At 44.7% G+C, this 19,101-nt stretch overlaps 1 long non-coding RNA gene across 1 annotated transcript; it reads right to left on the bottom strand.

Moving 5' to 3' along the window:
- Positions 1-1,775: 1,775 nt before the first annotated feature.
- LOC106995271 (uncharacterized) lies at positions 1,776-19,101 on the bottom strand. Its single transcript, XR_001442045.3, has 3 exons — positions 18,994-19,101; positions 18,348-18,438; positions 1,776-1,913 (listed from the first exon to the last, which is right to left on the bottom strand). It is a non-coding gene; the product is annotated as an uncharacterized LOC106995271 (long non-coding RNA).

Here is a 19,101-nt window from a genome sequence, read left to right as displayed (position 1 = left end):
CAGCAGAAAATTTTCATGCTCTGAGCACTGGAGAGAAATAATTTGGTTATAAGGGTTCCTGCTTTCACAGAATTATCCCAGACTTTATGTGTCAGGGTGGTGACTTCACATGCCATAATAGCACTGATGGCAAGTTCATCTATGGGGAGAAATCTGATGACCAGAACTTCATCCTGAAGCATACAGGCCCTGGCATCTTGTTCATGGAAAATGCTGGACCCAACGCAAATAGTTCCTAGTTTTTCACCTGCACTGCCAAGATGAAGTGGTTGGATGGCAAGCATGTGATCTTTGCCAAGGTGAAAGAAGGCATGAATATCGTGGAAGCCATGGGGCACTTTGGGAGCAGGAATGGCAAGATCAACAAGAAGATAACTATTGCTGACTGTAGATAACTCTAATAGACGTGACTTGTGTTTTAACCACCAGATCATTCCTTCTGTAGCTCGGGAGAGCACTCCACCTCATTTGCTCACAGTATCCTATAATCTTGGTACTCCCACTGCAGTTTTTTGGGTTCCATATTTTCCTTACTCCTTCTATGTCTAGTTGTATTGCAGTTAAGTTTATGATTATGAAATAAAAACAAAATAATAAAAATACTTAGACTAAAATAATTTATAAAGAATAAAAATTTATTTTTCATAGTTCTGGAGGCTGTAAAGTCCAAAATCATGGTGCTGGTAGGATTGGTGTCTGATGAGGGCCGCCCTCTGCTTCCAAGATGGCACCTTGTTGCTGCATCCTCCAGAAAGGAGGAGCACTGTGTCTTCACATGATGGAAGGGACAGAAGGGCAAGAGAGTGCCCTTCAACCTTGAGCCTTGTTATAAGGGTGCTAATCCCATGTATGAGGGCAGAGACCTCATGACTTAAAAGATATGGCCTCCCAAAGGCTACACCTTTTAATACTGTTTAATTGGGGATTATATTTCTTTTTTTTTTTTTTTTTTTTTTTTTTTTTTTTTTTGAGACGAAGTCTCACTCTGTCACCCAGGCTGAAGTGCAGTGCATGATCTCGGCTCACTGCAAGCTCCACCTCTCGGGCTCATGCCATTCTCCTGCCTCAACCTCCCGAGTAGCTGGGACTACAGGTGCCTGCCACCACACCTGGCTAATTTTCTGTATTTTAATAGAGACTGGGTTTCACTGTATTAGCCAGGATGGTCTCGATCTCCTGACCTCGTGATCCGCCCACCTCAGCCTTCCAAAGTGCTGGGATTACAGGGGTGAGCCACTGCACCCAGCCAATTGGGGATTATGTTTCAACACAAATTTTGGAGGGGTCACCATCATCCAAACTATAGCAGTGTCTTTGCCAGGGGATAGTGGCCTGGAGACAGGATGATAGAGGTAGAGAGAGGTCTGGGAAGCCTTTATGGGGTGGAAAACTGGGGGCAAGTATGGGTTGCTGTCTCTGAAGAGCCCTCCCAACAGGCGGACCTGCCTTTTGGTCAAGGTTGAGGAAAACCCTGTGTGTTCTTAAAACATATCTCTTCTATCCTTGAGTTTCAGGAGCTTTACACAGCAGCTAAAGTCCCCCATGGTCAGGACCAAGGATGTCGGGTTTGAGTGTGCTCATGGATAAAGAAGGTGTATAAGAAAAGAGGAGGACATGTCTTGGGTATGGCTGAGAGTCTGACTCCCAGGGAGTTATTTTATTTGCTGAATCCACCAAGGTCTTTCCCAGTGGAGTCTTGTGCTGTACTAATCTGGTGACCCCTTGGACATACCTGCTTTGCACTGACAAGACTGAGTGTGGGAGCAAGTTGTGAAAAGGATCTTATGACACTCCCAGCCTGGTATCAGGCACAGCAAGCAGATTTCATTCCATCAGCAGCTGTTTTGCAATAGCTCTCGAGGCCTGTCTTGGAGAATTCTTCATTTTTTTGCTGACAGCACTAGGAATTCTCCCTGATGGGAAAGGAGTTTGATTTGTAAACATATTTGCAATGCATTTTCATATCACTTTGCCAGGTGAAGCAGAGAAGATATGCCATGCTTACACATAGGTTTGTTTCTGTTTTGGTTACCTCTTTTACGATTGGATGAAAAAATGCAGGAATAAATGAATGGGTTGTTAACGGAATCCATGCATCCATCAGTCAGTAATTCCCTGCAGTAGAACCACCCTGAGCACTTGTTAAAACACAACTTATTGGGCTTTACCTCCAGAGTTTCTGATTTAGTCTGGGGTGCAGGGAGTGGGGAGAGGAGCAAAGAATTTGCATATCAAGTACTGCTGATGTTCCTGGTCCAGGAATAATACGCTGAGAACCACTAGCACAAGCCATCAGTAGAGATCCTCTTAGGCCATGATTATTGTGGCTGCAGACTTTTTTTTTTTTTTTTTTTTTTGAGACGGAGTCTCGCTCTGTCGCCCAGGTTGGAGTGCAGTGGCCGGATCTCAGCTCACTGCAAGCTCCACCTCCCAGGTTTACGCCATTCTCCTGCCTCAGCCTCCTGAGTAGCTGGGACTACAGGCGCCCGCCACCTCGCCCGGCTAGTTTTTTGTATTTTTAGTAGAGACAGGGTTTCACCGTGTTAGCCAGGATGGTCTCGATCTCCTGACCTCGTGATCCGCCCGTCTCGGCCTCCCAAAGTGCTGGGATTACAGGCTTGAGCCACTGCGCCCGGCCAAGGCTGCAGACTTTCTGACTGATCTTGCCAACTAGTTCACGCACATAGTTGAAAATGACCCAGTGTTTCGGGGGGTTGTAGGTGGCCTACTCTACCTCCCAGCAAACTCTCCTGGGTAGTAGTGTTAGATTTGAGTTAGAGCACTGCTGGTGTGTGTGTGCATGTGTGTGTGTATGTATATTCACATGTATATATACACATGCACACATCTGTGCTGCTGTCCTGACAGGTACTGCTGTCCTTTGGCACACCTCTAGTGCTGACCACTGACCTTCTTCAGGCTCTCTCCCCTTTGCCTTTCATGAAATCTGGGCTTTTTCAAGGTGAAGGAGATGGTAGGTTGGCTGCTTTGCTGAGCCCTTCAGCAAGCAGACCATCATGGTGAAGTAAGAGGATCGTGGGCTTGGAGCCAGGTACTCCTGGGATTTGCATGGAAGTTCTGCCTCTTAGCAGTTATGTGAACTTCTAAGACTTTCAGGGCCTGTCTGAGGTTCAGCAACATTATCAGTAAAGCTGGGATTATGTCTCTACCTCACAATATTGTTGAGAGCATTAAATGAGAAACCGTGGAGGAAGCACTTTACAGTGTCAGGCACATAGTAGGCATTCAAAAAATGTTAGTCCCTTCCCACCCTATACTCATTTTGATGTTCTTTAAGAATACTCTGACCATGGCCGGGCGCGGTGGCTCACGCCTATAATCCCAGCACTTCGGGAGGCCAAGGCAGGTGGATCACGAGGTCAGGAGTTCGAGACCAGCCTAGCCAACATGGGGAAACCCTGTTCTACTAAAAATACAAAAAATTAGCTGGGCATGGTGGCGAATGCCCCTAATCCCAGCTACCTGGGAGGCTGAGGCAGGAGAATTGCTTGAGAGGCGGAGGTTGCAATGAGCAGAGATCGCACCTCTGTACTCCAGCCTGGGCAACAGTATGAAACTCCATCTTAAAAAAAAAAAAAAAAAAAAAAAAAGAATACTCTGACCAGGCGCAGTGGCTCACACCTGTAATCCAAGCAATTTGGGAGGCCAAGGTGGGCAGATCGCTTGAGCTCAGAAGTTCAAGATCAGCCTGGGCAACATGGTGAGACCCACGTCTCTACTAAAAATACAAAAAAACAACCAGGCATGGTGGCACATGTCTGCGGTCCCAGCTACTTGGGAAGCTGAGGTGGGAGGATTGCTTGAGCCCAGGGGACAGAGGTGGCAGTGAGCCAAGATCATGCCACTACACTCCAGCCTGGGCGACAGAGTCAGACCCCGTCTCAGAAAAAATGAAAAAAGAAAGAAAAAGAAAAAAAAGAGGGAATAACCACCCAAGACAGCTTCTTTTTAAAAATAAATATAAAAAAGAATGCTCTAAGGTAAAATGCTTTCTGAAGTGGTTTCAAAGCCCACAGGCCCACCATGGTCTCTGCCCCAATAGTCCAATGTGCATAAAGCAAGCGGGTTTTGCAGGAGAATAATTTTTATTTTTGTATCATGATTAATCGCCACTTCTAAGCCCTGTCCTGTTTTCCATACTCAATCAATACTTCTCGACACTACTTCATTTATCAGGGAATAGTAATAATGACTGACATTTATGGAGCACATTCTATGTGCCAAGCACTGGGTTTGTCTATAGACATTTTCTCATTTAATCACCAAAACAACCCAATGACTTGGTATACCTGTGATCCACATGGATCAGATGAGGAAACAGATGTGCCAGATGAGGAAACTCAGACTCAGAGAAAGTAAGTACTTTTCCCAAAAATGTTTTTATGAAGACATTCCTATTGCACAGCACTGTCCTAAGGGCAGAATCTCGGCTCACTGCAACCTCTGCCTCCCAGGTTCAAGCAATTCTCCTGCCTCAGCCTCCCAAGTAGCTGGGACTACAGGCGAGCGCCACCACACCTGGCTAATTTCTGTATTTGCAGCACAGCCAGGGTTTCACCATATTGGTCAGGCTAGACTTGAACTTCTGACCTCGTGATCTGCCTGCCTCGGCCTCCCAAAGTGCTGGGATTACAGGCGTGAGCCACCGCGCCCAGCCCTATATGGTAAATTTTTTAGAAGGCTGGTGTCTTGGAGAATGTGATTCACTCTATCCAGCAAGCAGAACTCCCTCACATGAAACCACTATTAAGAGATAGAGAACACGGGACTCATCTTCACTTCAGTCCATTCCAGAGGCAGGACATATAAGGTCAAGAGTGGTCATAGAGGGCTTCAAGGCTAAGGTGTCATTCAGTGAACCTGCCTACAGCCATAAGAGGAAGAATATGCAAACCCTGAAACAGATGACTATGGGAATTTTTAAATGAAAACAGGAAAATGCACGTTATAATGTCAATTTTTAAAAGAGTAATTCAAGATTATATGTTCAAGATTTGTTGAAAAACTGGAGGAAAATATGCCAGAATGTCAACAGTAATTTCCTCTGGCTCATTTGTTTTCATATATATCTTTTTGTACTTTCATAAATTTCTAAAGAAAACATTGTTACTACATGATCAGCAAAACATACACCATTAGCAAAACTAGAAAAGAAAATCATCACTATATATGCCTTTAAGAAATGTGGTGCAGGCTGGGCACGGTGGCTCACGCCTGTAATCCCAGCACTTTGGGAGGCCGAGGCGGGCGGATCACAAGGTCAGGAGATCAAGACCATCCTGGCTAACACCGTGAAACCCCGTCTCTACTAAAAATACAAAAAATTAGCCGGGCGTGGCGGTGGGCACCTGTAGTCCCAGCTACTCAGGAGGTTGAGGCAGGAGAATGGCATGAACCCAGGAGGCGGAGCTTGCAGTGAGCTGAGATCGTGCCCCTGCACTCCAGACTGGGCAATAGAGCAAGACTCCGTCTCAAAAAAAAAAAAAAGAAAAGAAAAGAAAAGAAAGAAACATGATGCATAAACTTTTGTAATACCAAATGTGGGGCAATTTTTCAACTGCCTGTCAGTGAATTAGGAAACGCTGAACTGGGAAGGAAGTGCAGAATACAATAGAGCCAAAAAATGATGCTCAAGATGGGATGCAGAAAATATTTATTTAGAGCCACCTCTGTGCAAGGCGCAGTTAATCTTTAATCCATACCTAAGTCATAGTGATATGTGTCTGTACTTGTTTTTGTTTGCCTTATCCTGGGGAGTGAGACCCAACTCCTTCATTCCCCCAGGTATACTATGTATCCTCACAGCCCCTCTGAAATGGCAAAGAGTTCCAGTCTGAAGTCTGACCTTCCCAAGTGAACAAGCCGTTCTTACAGCTGGGAGGAAATAAACATGTGCCAAAAAGTAGGTTTTGGATACAGAGACAAGCATGACCATCTAAGACCCAGGAGTGCAGGGAATGGAGGGCAGAAGCTGAAAGGGGAACATCTGAGGCTTAGATCCTTCAGAGAAGCCTTCCAAGATGCTGCTGCCTAGAGCTGAGAACTAGGAATCCTCCTGGCAGTTAATAAACTTCCAAGATCCCATGAATCGGATACAATCCATACTCTCTAAATATTTATTTTCTTCCTTCTGAGACTCTATCCCCTCTTCCTACACTAACCTTAAAGCTGCTTGCTAGTAACACAGGTCCCTAGCAGGGCCATGCCTCATTTGTGGAAGATAAATAGTTCTACTCTAGGATCAACAGCAACCCCTCACACAATGTCTAGCAAAGAGTCAATGCTCAACAAATATCTGTTGAATGAATGAACAAATGGATAGACGGATAGACAGAGGTTTGGTTAAAGCCTTGTCTGGAGATTATGGGCCATCAGTGTTTGATTTGCTTCTGTGGTTAGGCTGAGTCATTTTGGTTTCAAGCAGATAGTTGGTTAACAGTGACTGCAATGGGGCTAAGACAGAGAAAGGCTAGACTATTTGTCACATGCTCTTTAAATCTGAAGCAAAAAGAAATAAAATCAATGGATGGGGATAAGGCATATTGCTTCTGTCACATATTAGCTGAGTGGTGGTATAGAAACTGGTTCTCTTTTCTACAATCAAGTTTTCTCATTCTCCAAAATCCAATAGTGTTTATTACCTCAGAGTTGATTAGACCTCCTTAAAAACAACTAGCCCTATGTTTGACACAGAGCAATCATTCAGCAAGTATCAGTTTTCTTTCCACCAAAACTTCCCTACAGAAGATAAAACTTTGAGATCAACTAAATAGTGCAGCTAGCTAAAAAGCTCTCAAAAGTGAGTCAGTAAGGAGAGAAATAAATAGGCATCTGTGTTATGATTGACATTCACTGTTACTCCTATGTAGTAGGAATGAGTCATCTGGTAGAGTCTGGGGTAGGAAGAAAAACCATAGCCCTATTTTTATTTACTCAGATGTCCGTAATATCTTATTACGTCTGCTCAAGGAAAGATATAGAACATTTGTCAGTGCCAGACCTATCACCATACAAGATGTAAGACCTTGGTGAAGTCAAGATGCCTCTGCTGTCTTCACCTCAGTAACAGGATAGCAACAAGTAGCTGTGTCAAACCAACCACCCAGGAATGTTGTGGAAGCCAATAAAAAAAATCTTCTCCATTCTTATAATGGTAAGAAACATGTTATGTGAGCCCAAGGACAGATTTAAGAGTCATATTGCAAGTATAAGTCCTCCCCCTAGTTGTTACAGTAGTAACAATAAAAAGAGTTATTTAATATCTAATGGAGCAGGGCTAGATGTCATCCAAGAATCAAAAGTCACAAGTTCACAATCTTTGGAAAGAAGAAAGCCATCCAAAATTAAGTGGCCTCTCGGTGGCAGGCAAAGTGCTTTAGCAATATTAACTCATTTAATTCTTAAGACAATTGGCTGGGCGCGGTGGCTCATGCCTATAATCCCAGCACTTTGGGAGGCCGAGGTGGGCAGATCACCTGAGGTCAGGAGTTTGAGACCAGCCTGGCCAACATGGTGAAACCTCATCTCTACTAAAAATACAAAAATCAGCTGAGCATGGTGGTGCATGCCTGTAGTCCCAGCTACTCGGGAGGCTGAGGTTGGAGAATCGCTTGAACCCAGGAGACTGAGGTTGCAGTGAGCCAAGATCACGTCATTGCACTCCAGCCTGGACAACAAGAACGAAATTCCATCTCAAAAAAAAAAAAAAAAAAAGACAACCGAAGAGGTAGGCATTATTATACCCATGCTCTGGATGAGAAAACTGAGGATCATAGAAGATAAGTCGTTGTCTCAGGATCAAATAGCTAACAAGTGGTGCAGCAGGGACTCAAAAGCAAGTCTGTCTGATTCCTATGACACCAGTTCTTACAGAAATACCACAACAGAGCTGGGCACAGTGGATCATGCCTGTAATCCCGGCAATTTGGGAAGCCAAGGCAGGAGGATTGCTTGAGTACAGGAGTTCGAGACCAGTCTGGGCAACATAGGGAGACCCCATCTCTACAAATAACTTAAAAAATTAGCCGGGCATGGTGGCACATGCTACTCGGGAGGCTGAGACAGGAGGACTGCCTGAGCCTGAAAGGTTGAAGCTACAGTGAGCTGTAATCACACCACTACACTCCAGCCTGGATGACAGAGGCTCTGTCTCAAAAAAAAAAAAAAGGAAAAGAAATACCAAAACAGAAGTGAAGGCCCGAGTATACATATCTAATTCAAGTGCAAGGGAAAAGGAAGAAATGTTCACTCCTAAGAGCTATTCTTTAACCACAGACTTCTTCAATCCTACTTTCCTGAATAAACTGTACATTTGAAGGGATATGAACATTTAATTGGCAGGGTTAAGTGTAGAGTCAGCATGAGTGCCTGAAGTGCCATGAACTCTCTCTCAAAAGGACACAAAAAGTAAAGAACAGAGAGGAACGGAGAGAAAAAGAAATACAGGAAAGGGTCAAGGGAAAGGGAAAGGAGACTGACAAAAGGAGCTAACCTTTGTCTTAACCTTTTTATTGAGATACAACAGTCACAGAATAACATGCACAAATCTCAAATGCGCAGCTTAATGAAATTGATATATGTATACACTGGTGTAACTAGACCAAGATATAGAACATCTCCATCGCCTCATAAGATTCCTTCATGCCCCTTCCTAGTTAATCCTCACCTCCAGAGGTAACCACTGATCTGAGTACTGAAAATGCACATTAATTTGCATTTCCTATAATATATAAATGTAGTAATACAGTATATACTCTCCTTTTTAATCTGACATATTTCACCCAGCATAACTATTTTGAGATTTGTCCATGTTGGTATATATATGAATGATTTATTCCATTTTATTGCTAAGTAGTATTCCATTTTATTGCTAAGTAGTATTCCCTTGCATTGATATACCACAGTTTATCTACTCACTTGTTTACGCACATTTGTCTGTTTCTAGTTTGGGGCAATTATAAATAAAATTGGTAAGAACATTGGTGTATACATCTTTATATACACATAAGCTTTCATTTCTCTTGAAATGAAATTCCTAGGAATGGAGTTGTTGAGTTATAGAATGCTCTACTTTGGATATAGTTTGTCCTCACCAAAACTCATGTTGAAATTTGATCCCTAATGTGGAATGTTGGGAGGTGAGGCCTAATGGAAGATGTTTGGGTCATGGGAGCAGATACCTCATGATTGGCTTGGTGCCATTCTCACGGTAGTGAGTGAGTTCTCCCTCTTTCAAAACTGGATTCATTCCCTTAGGAATGAATTAGTTCCCCACAAGAGTAGGATTTTATAAAGCCAGGATGCCTCTTGGGTTTTGCCTCTTCACATGTGTTCATTTCCCCTTTGACCTTCTCTGCCATGTCAAGAAAGCTCTCAGCCAGGTGTAGTGGCTCATGCCTGTAATCCCAGCACTTTAGGAGGTCGAGGCAAGCAGATCACCTGTGATCAGGAGTTCGAGACCAGCCTGGCCAACATGGTGTAACCCCATCTCTACTAAAACTACAAAAAAATTAGCCAGACACGGTGGCGTGCACCTGTAGTCCCAGTTACTCAGGAGGCTGAGGCAGGAGAACTGTTTGAACCTGGGAAGTGGAGGTTGCAGTGAGCCGAGATTGCACCACTGCACTCCAGCCTGGGCGACAGAGCAAGACTTTGTCTTGAAAAAAAAAGAGAGAGAGAGAGAAAGCTCTCACCAGAAGCTGAGGCCATGCCCTTGAACTTCCCAGTCTGCAAAACTAAATAAACCTCTAAATAAACCTCTTTTCTTTATAAATTACACAGTCTCAGGTATTCTGTTATAATAACACAAAATAAACTAAGACACAGAGTAAACATGTTTAGCTATAGAAGATTTTAAAAATACTGAGTCTTAGACCTCTATTCCCTTCCTAGCCTGGCTTTTTTATTTTAGGGATGTTTACTTTTCCCCACAAAATGAAAATTATATGTACTCTCTATAGAAAATCGGAAAATACAGCAAACTAGAAGGAAAGGAAATCAAAACTCTTGTAACCTAGGGTTCAAATAAGCTCTCTCCTTTCTGAGATTTGGCATTGACTCGAGAATGCAGCTAGAGAGTTTCTGGAAAAGTCACTGGACAGACCATCAAGCATAAAACCAACTTACAAATCCATGGAGATGGTCTCTATGAAAGAGTCAGAGTCTAATATACTGAAAGGCTTGATTTGAACAGAGCCTCTACTCAGGCCCAGAAAGGCAAACAACTCCATGTTCACTGCCAGCCTTCCTAAACATTCTTACTACATAGCCGAGTGGGCAAAGAAACACAAAGCACAGTTTATTCCTATTCTGGCAACTGAGCTTGTGCCTACTGAAGAAAAAAAAAATGCTTAGATCACCTTTTAACATGTGCTACACCCATACAATGGAATGCAATGTAGTCCTTAAATGTGATTATACAGATCTATGTTTATCAATGAAAAAGTATGATCAGGACTTATTTTTAGGATATATTTTAGAGTGATGGTTAAGATCATAGGCTTTAGAGTCAGACTACCTGGCTCCAAACCTAGCTCTCTGTCCTTAAACAAATGACACAACTTTGCTGTACCTCCATTTCACCATCTGTGACAAGGGGGTGATAATAATAATACCTACCTCATAGAGCTGCTTAGGGGATTAAATAAAACACTAGAACACTTAGAGAAGCACTTAGAAAAAATAAAGCTTGGCTCATAGTAAATTTACCATCAACAACCAGAAGTGAGCCATCAACATTTCTCAGCAGTCCTTCTATATTTCTCTGGTCAACCTACAATCTGCCCTCACCCTTACAACTCATTGAACCTTCTCCATTCTCTTTAGCCTTCCAACTCCTCCTCCTTATTATCTCTACATGCAGATGACCATACCCTCATTTACAGAAAAAATAATGGGGTTGGGGGACTCTTCAGAAGGAAGTTCTCTCTCATCTTCCTAACACCAAAATAAATCAACTATACCTGCACACATCCTACCAGCAGTTAGTTCCTCAATTAAGGCAGATACTCTTGCCTTCTAGTGAACACTAATTCCTCCACCTAAGCTTTCAATTCCAGATGCTCCTCTTTCTTAACAAATGTACACTATGATTTATCCTATCTCTCTGCTGTATTTTTAACCACTCACTCCCTACAGACCCTTAATTGTAAACTTCACACATCCACAAAATTTCTCCCTATTAAAAAAAGTCTTCGGCTGGGTGTAGTAGCTCAAGACTGTAATCCCAGCACTTTGGGAGGCTAAGGCAGACAGATTGCTTGAGCCCTGGAATTCGAGACCAGCCTGGGTAACATGGCGAGACTCTGTCTCTACAAAAAATACAAAAATTAGCCCAGCGTGGTGGTGTGCGCGCCTGTAGTCCCAGCTACTCAGGAGACGGAGGTGGAAGAATCGCCTGAGCCCAGGAAGTCAAGGCTGCAGTGAGCTGTGACTGTGTCACTGCACTCCAGCCTGGGCAACAGCATGAGACCCCGTTTCAAAAAATAATAACAATAATAAATTTAAAAGGCCTCTCTTGACCCCTAGTCTCACTTCTGCTTCTACCCTGACTTTTCCATGCCCTTCACAGCCAAACTGCTTCAAATAGTTGCCTATACTCTTTGTTTCCATTAACTTGCCTACCGGCCGGGCGCAATAACTCACACCTGTAATCCCAGCACTTTGGGAGGCTGAGGTGGGCGGATCACCTGAGGTCAGGAGTTCGAGACCAGCCTGGCTAACATGGCAAAACCCCTTTTCTACTAAAAATACAAAAAATTAGCCAGGCATGGTGGCGCGCGCCTGTAATCCCAGCTACCTGGGAGGCTGAGGCAGGAGAATTGCTTGAACCCGGGAGACGGAGGTTGCAGTGAGCCGAGATCGCACCATTGCACTCCAGCTTGGGCAACAAGAGTGAAACTCCGTCTCAAAAAAAAAAAAAAAAAAAAAAAAAGGTGCCTTCCTCTCTCTGCTAACCACACTCCAATCCATTCCATTCTAGATTTCTGCCCTGTCATTCCATGAAAATAGATCTGTCCAGGACACCAATGCCTCCATATTCTTAAATTTTACCAGTCCACATCTTATTTGACCTCTGAGCAGCAATGGACATTGTTAACAGTCCATTCCCTACTTCTTGAAACAGTTTCTTTTTTGGCTTCAATGACACAAGTCCTTTCTAACTTTCTTTTAAACCTCCCTGCTGCTGTTTCCCAGTCTCCTTTGCAGCATGACCCTCCCGTACTCAACATGAAATACTGGAGTTTCTCAAGGCTCCCTCTTTGATCTCCTACATTCTCATTCTGATACTCTCTGGCCTAGACAACCTTATCCCCACACATGGCTTGAATTATCACCTATATCCATACAGCACACAATTTATATATCCAGTATATAGGCCCCTTCTAAGCTCTAGATCCATCCATCCATCTATATAACTTCTCTTGGGTGTTCTCAAAGATACGTCAAACACAACATGTCTAAGACTAAACTCACAATCCTCATACCTGAACTTAGTATTCAATGTGATCTTAAACGTCCTGCTTCTTAATGCTGTTACTCCAAACATCCAGTTGTACAAGCCAGAAACTGAGAAGTCACCCTTGATCGCTCACTCTCACTGTAAGATATAGGGGGGAGTAAACAAAGTGCGGATTTTCCTATACTCTCTATTTAACACAGAATGCTTCTGTAGCCCCAGATGTATGGGAGAATTTTCCCGTATACCAAGCAATCAATTTTGCAGCAGACGCCAGCTGGATGTCCTCTAACTGAATTCAGTTGTCACTACCTACCTGGAGATAGTGTCAGATCCCATAGTTTGAGAGCTCAGGCTCACAAGACTGCTCTCCACTTCAGATGCCAAGTTGTAAGCTGTGCTTCTGACTGACCCACTATAAATCAGGGTTCCCATGACCCTCTCCTTGGGTTTGATTAGTTTGCTAGAGAGGGTCACAGAACTCTGAAAAACATGTTTACAGGTTTATTATAAAGGATATTACAAAGCATATAGATGGACAGCCAGATGGAACAGTCACATAGGGCAAGGTACAGGATAAGGGGCACCAAGCTTCCATGCCCTCTCCAGGAACAGCACCCTCTAGGAACCTCCATGTGTTCACTATCCAGAAGCTCTCCAAACCCAGTTCTTTCACGTTTTTATAGAGGCTTTACGGCCAGGCACGGTGGCTCACGCCTGTAATCCCAGCACTTTGGGAGGCCGAGGTGGGCGGATCACATAAGGTCAGGAGTTCGAGACCAGCCTGGCCAACATGGCAAAACCCCGTCTCTACTAAAAATACAAAATTAGCTGGGCATGGTGGTGCATGCCTGTAACCCCAGCTACTTGGGAGGCTGAGGCAGGAGAATCGCTTGAACCCAGGAGATGGAGGTTGCAGTGAGGCGAGATCACACCGTTGCACTCCAGCCTGGGCAACAAGAGTGAGACTCTGTCTCAAAATATAAAAATTAAAAATTAAAAATAAATAAAATAGAGGCTTTACTACGTAGGCATGATTGATTACATCATTGGCCACTGCTAGTCAATTTAACCTTCAGCTCCTCTCCCTTCCCCAGAGGTTGGGGATGTGGTAAAAAAGTCTCAACTCTCTAATCCTGCCTTGACCAGCCCCCTATCCTAAATCTACCTAGGAGCCTCAGCCACCAGTTATCTTTTTAGCATGCAGAAGATACTCTTTTTTATTTCTATTTCTATTTTTATTTTTTTGAGACGGAGTTTCGTTCTTGTTGCCCAGGCTGGAGCGCACAGGCGCGATCTCAGCTCACTGCAACCTCCACCTCCCAGGTTCAAGCGATTCTCCTGCCTCAGCCTCCCAAGTAGCTAGGATTACAGGCATGCGTCACCACGCCCAGCTAATTCTGTATTTTAAGTAGAGATGGGGTTTCACCATGTTGGTCAGGCTGGTCTCAAACTCCTGACCCCCAGTGATCCACCCACCTCAGCCTCCCAAAGTGCTGGGATTATAAGCATAAGCCACCACACCCGGGGCAAAAGATACACTTATCACCTCAGAGATTCTAAGGGTTTTAAAAGCTGTAATTCGGGAAAATGAGGATAAAGACTACCATGGTTTGAACGTTTGTCTTCTCCAAAACTCATGTTAAAATTTAATTACCCGATGGGCATGGTGGCTCATACCTGTAATCCCAGAACTTTGGGGGGCCGATACGGGTGGATCACCTAAGGTCAGGAGTTCGAGACCAGCCTGGTCAACATGGTGAAACCTTGTCTCTACTGAAAATACAAAAATTAGCTGGGCATGGTGGCGGGCGCCTGTAATCCCAGCTACTAGGGAGGCTGAGGCAGGAGAATCGCTTGAACCTGGGAGGTGGAGGTTGCAGTGAGTTGAGATTGCGCCACTGCACTCCAGCCTGGGCAACAGAGTGAGACTCCATCGCAAAATAAATAAATAAATAAACAAAATAAAAATAAAAAATTTAATTGCCATTATAATGAAACCATCTTTGCAAAATTATAACTGAGGAAATTATGACAGTGAAAGAAATCAGACTTAACCAACTCCACCTTGCTTCTAACCTTTAAGCTGTCCTTGCTCATTCTTGGGTGTAGGTCAAACTAACTTTGGGAAGGAATTCAGTTTGTGGATTGATTCTGAAACAAAATGAATCATAGGCCTTTCCCAAAGAAAAGACCCCCTTCTTGCCTGGGGACTAGTCTGCCTTTGCAGGACTAACAAATTAGCTACAAGATTAGAAATTACAGTTTAGGGGTCATGCAGCCTCTGGCTCCAAGAGTCTGAACCTCCCCAAATTGCTCCTGGGGATAACATCACTATTGTAAAACCTAAAATCAGCCCTTGAGATACTTTTCAGACCCTACACTCCATGGATGAGCTGACACCACCCAGATCTGTAATCTGGCTCAACCAGTTCTGCCATCCCACCCAGGAACACAAAACTGCAAGAAAGACTAACTTCAACCCTCTATGATTCCATCTCCAACCTGACCAATGAGCACTCCGTACTTCCCAAGCCGCTACCTGCCAAATTATCTTTAAAAACTCTGATCCCAGCCAGGCACAGTGGCTCACGCCTGTAATCCCAGCACTTTGAGAGGCTGAGGTGGGCAGTCCACTTGGGGTCAGGAGTTCGAGACCAGCCTGGCCAACATGGTGAAACCCCATCTCTACTAAAAAATACAAAAATTAGACCGGCATAGTGGCGGGCACCTGTAATCCCAGCTACTCGGAAGGCTGAGACAGGAGAATCGCTTGAACCCGGGAGGCAGAGGTTGCAGTTAGCTGAGATCACACCATTGCAGTCCAGCCTGGGCAACAGAGCAAGACTCTGTCTCAAAAATAATAATAATAATAACTGATCCCCCAAATGCTCTGGGAGACTGATTTAAGTAATAATAAAACTCTGGTCTCCTGCACAGTCGGCTGTGTGTGAATTACTCTTTCTCCATTGCAACTCTCCTGTCTTGATAAATCGGCTCAGTCTACGCAGCAGGCAAGGTGAGCCCACTGGGCAGTTACAGTAGCAGTGTTAAGAGGTGAGACTTTTAAGAGGTGATTAAGTCATGAGGGCTCTACCCTCACAGGTGGGATTAATGCCATTATAAAAGGGCAAGATTGGTCTCCTCTTGCTCTATCTCTTGGCCCTTCTTTCTATCTTCTGCCATGTCACGATCTAGCCTTCCTCTCCTCTGGAGGACACAGTGTGTGCAAGGACCATCTTGGAAAAAGAGAATGGCCTCACCAGACACCAAACCCGGCCACACCTTGACCTTAGACTTCCTAGCTTCCAGAACTGTGAGGCAATAAATTTCCGTTTATAAATTACCCACTCTCGGGTATTGTTACAGCAGCACAAAACAAACTAAAATAAAGATTAAATGTGTACTTCACAATATCACACTCTCATCCTCCCAATTCCAATCCATTGCCAAGTCCTGCGGATTTTACCTACTAAGAAACCCTAAAATATATCAATCCACTCCATGTAAACCACAGCTACTGTAGTGCAAGGTACTATTACCTCTACTCTAGATTGCTGAAATGGCTCCTAATGAAACTCTCCAGTACATTCTGACTCCTTCCCAATCCTTTATCCACCACACTGTAGCCAGGGAAATATTTTCTTTTTCTTGCTTTTTTTTTTTTTTTTTTTTTTTAAGACAGAGTTTTGCTCTTGTTGCCCAGGCTGGAGTGCAATGGCGTGATCTCAGCTCACCACAACATCCGCCTCCCAGGTTCAAGTGATTCTCCTGCCTCACCCTCCCGAGTAGCTGGGATTACAGGCATGAGTCACCACGCCTGGCTAACTTATTGTATTTTTAGTAGTGACATGGTTTCACCATGTTGGCCAGGCTGGTCTCCAACGCCCGACCTCAGGTGATCCACCCACCTCAGCCAAAGTGCTGGGATTACAGGCATGAGCCACTGCGCCTGGCCCCCAGGGCAATATTTTCAGACAAATCTGATTCTTCTCCTCATCCCACAGGGCTTCCAATGGTTCTCAGGATATAGATTGAATGGCTTAAGGTGGCTTGTAAGGCCCTACATGCCCTGACCCCCACCACACTGCTGTCCCTACTGCCTGTTGAACTCCAGCCACTTTCATTCAGTCTCTTTTACTCACCATGCTATCTCTGAACACATAGCCTCAAACCAGCTCCTCCAATTCTCACCTCCAATCTAATTAGCCACTATTCTTCCTTTAGCTCTCAGCTCAATAATTGCTTCTTTGAAGCAATTCCTGACCACCTTGACTAGTCGAATACCCCTATTTTACAGGCTCTCATTGCACCATGTACCCTCCTTTTCATACTTGTCCTCATTGCAATACACTTGTATGGCTATTTGCTTGCGACTTGGCTCCCCACTGTACTATGAGCTCTTTGAGGACAGGGACTTAATAGGTGTTTTTGCTCAAATTTCCTCAGCACCCAGCACAAGGCCTGGAAATAAATTGGTGTTTTTTTGTTTGTTTGGTTTGTTTTGTTTTGAGTCGGAGGCTCACTCTGTCACCCAGGCCGAAGTGCAGTGGCGCAATCTTGGCTCATTGCAACCTCTGCCTCCTGCATTCAAGTGATTCTCCTGCTTCAGCCTCCCAAGTAGCTGGGATTACAGGCGCACACCACCATGCCCAGTTAATTTTTGTATTTTTAGTAGAGAAAGGGGTTTCACCATGTTGGCCAGGCTGGTCTCGAACTCCTGACCTCATGTGATCCACCCGCCTTGGCCTCACAGAGTGCTGGGATTACAGGTGTGAGCCACTGCACCTGGTGAATTGGCAGACTTTTTAAAAAGAATTGTACCCCAGCAGGTCAGGCTAATATATACTACTAGAAGCACTGTCTGAGAGTGTCTTCTGCCAAACGGAAACAGAGCCAGACACTAGCCAAAAGCAGTAAAGGCATATTTTGAGTACTATTGTAATAGGGGAAAAGAGACTTTAGTATAGAATTAAGCTCAATCCAAAGACAAGTAGGGCAAGTGTGGATTTACAGTCAAGCAGCAGAGTGAGGGAGCCAGTAGAAAGAAAATTCCTAAGGGGAGAGAGACATCAAGGGTAGGGGGATTCTTGCTCAACTGACTAAACAGGATCCTTGCCCAAGGCAGGACAAGGTGATCAGGTATCAAGGGTGGGGGAATTTCTTAGCAGGATTCTTGCTAAAACTGGGCTAGGCAGGCCAAGGACAGGGCCCAAGGACAAGGCATAGTTGAAAAGAAGGCTCAGAGGAGCCTGTCCAAAGTTTGCTCAAAGAGAGAGACTTTGTTACTTTCTCAGGCCAGTGTATGTTTCTTTATCTTTATGTCTTACTTTGCTGCTAGTCTCCCCACAAAATAGATCATATCCCCACTACTCTTTACTTATTATTCCAAAGGCATTTTAAGAGCTTGAGTTATAATTTATATTTCATAAAGTTCTCCTCCTTTTCAATTGCAAATTCAATAGTTTTTAGTAATTTATAGAGTTGTGCAAACGATCACCACATTTTCGTTATCTCTAAAAGACGCTCCATGCCCATTTGCAGCCACTCCCAGTTCCCACCCCATAGCTGCTTTTGAAAGCCATCATATTTGCCTGAGGATGAAAGGTACAGCCTCACTGGAAAAGCAAAAATCAAAACTACCACGCGTGAAATAATTTGAGAACCACCAAGCACTAATTGTGCATTTCTGATTATTTGCTCAAAAACATTTAAAGACAAATCAATGTGAACTAAGGAGTGGGGGGAGGTTTCAAGGAAAAGGTAGAACATTTTAAGGTTTTTCTGCAGAGGAAAAAGTGCGCAAAAAAAAAAAAAAAAAAAAAAAAGGAAAAGGAATTGGAGTTGAAAAATACTCCAACGAACGAACCAACATGTTTTCAGAACTTTTTGAAGTTCCAATATGGTGCTGTCATGGTCGGTGAGCTGTCTGTCCTTGATCCAGCAAGCAATGTGAGTTTCTAGAACAGAAGGATAAGGATTTATCGCAAGCCATAAAAGTTGAAGCAACACTCAACTGAAAATAAACATGTATTGAGCGCCTACTGTGTGTCAAGCAAGGGGCTCTGCGTAGGAAAAAAGGGGCTCTGCGTAGGAAAAAAACGGCTCCCCGCAGCTCCCCCTGCCCCGGCCAGGTGGCTGCATGCCGCCTTCCACCTACTCCCTGGACTGCCCTGGGGCTGAGAACGCCCTTGGCGCGAGAAGCTGGACTCCCCCCGGGGACCGGCCCGAGATCACTCGGAGCCCGGGCGCCCGGCACAGGTCAGACGCAAGGGGGACACAGCTGGGGCCGGCCCTTCCTTCCCTTCTCCTGTCGCACGACTAGGCCTGCGCCCGGTCCCGACCTGCCGCCCTCCCCCTCCTCCCAGTGAGACCGAAAAGAGCCCGAAGGGCCTGGGAGGGAGGGCGGGTGAGGTTCCCAGGCCTTTCCAGATACCCTGCCATGTTTGGCAAAGCGATTGTCTTCCCTCTCGGAGCTCCGCGGACACCCGACCCCTCTTCCTCTCCTTCGCCACCTTCCGTTATTCGCCACGCTGGCCACTTCCCCTCTGCTGCCTCCCGCTGAAGCCCCAGCCCGGCCGCGGCCGCCATTTCCCGGCAGCCTCTTCCCTGTGCCTTTAGCC

This window comes from Macaca mulatta, chromosome X (genome assembly GCF_049350105.2).
Source record: "Macaca mulatta isolate MMU2019108-1 chromosome X, T2T-MMU8v2.0, whole genome shotgun sequence".
Classification (NCBI taxonomy): Eukaryota; Metazoa; Chordata; class Mammalia; order Primates; family Cercopithecidae; genus Macaca; species Macaca mulatta.
The sequence above is the reverse complement of the archived record's forward strand: the minus strand, read 5'-3'. Positions and strand labels throughout refer to the sequence as shown.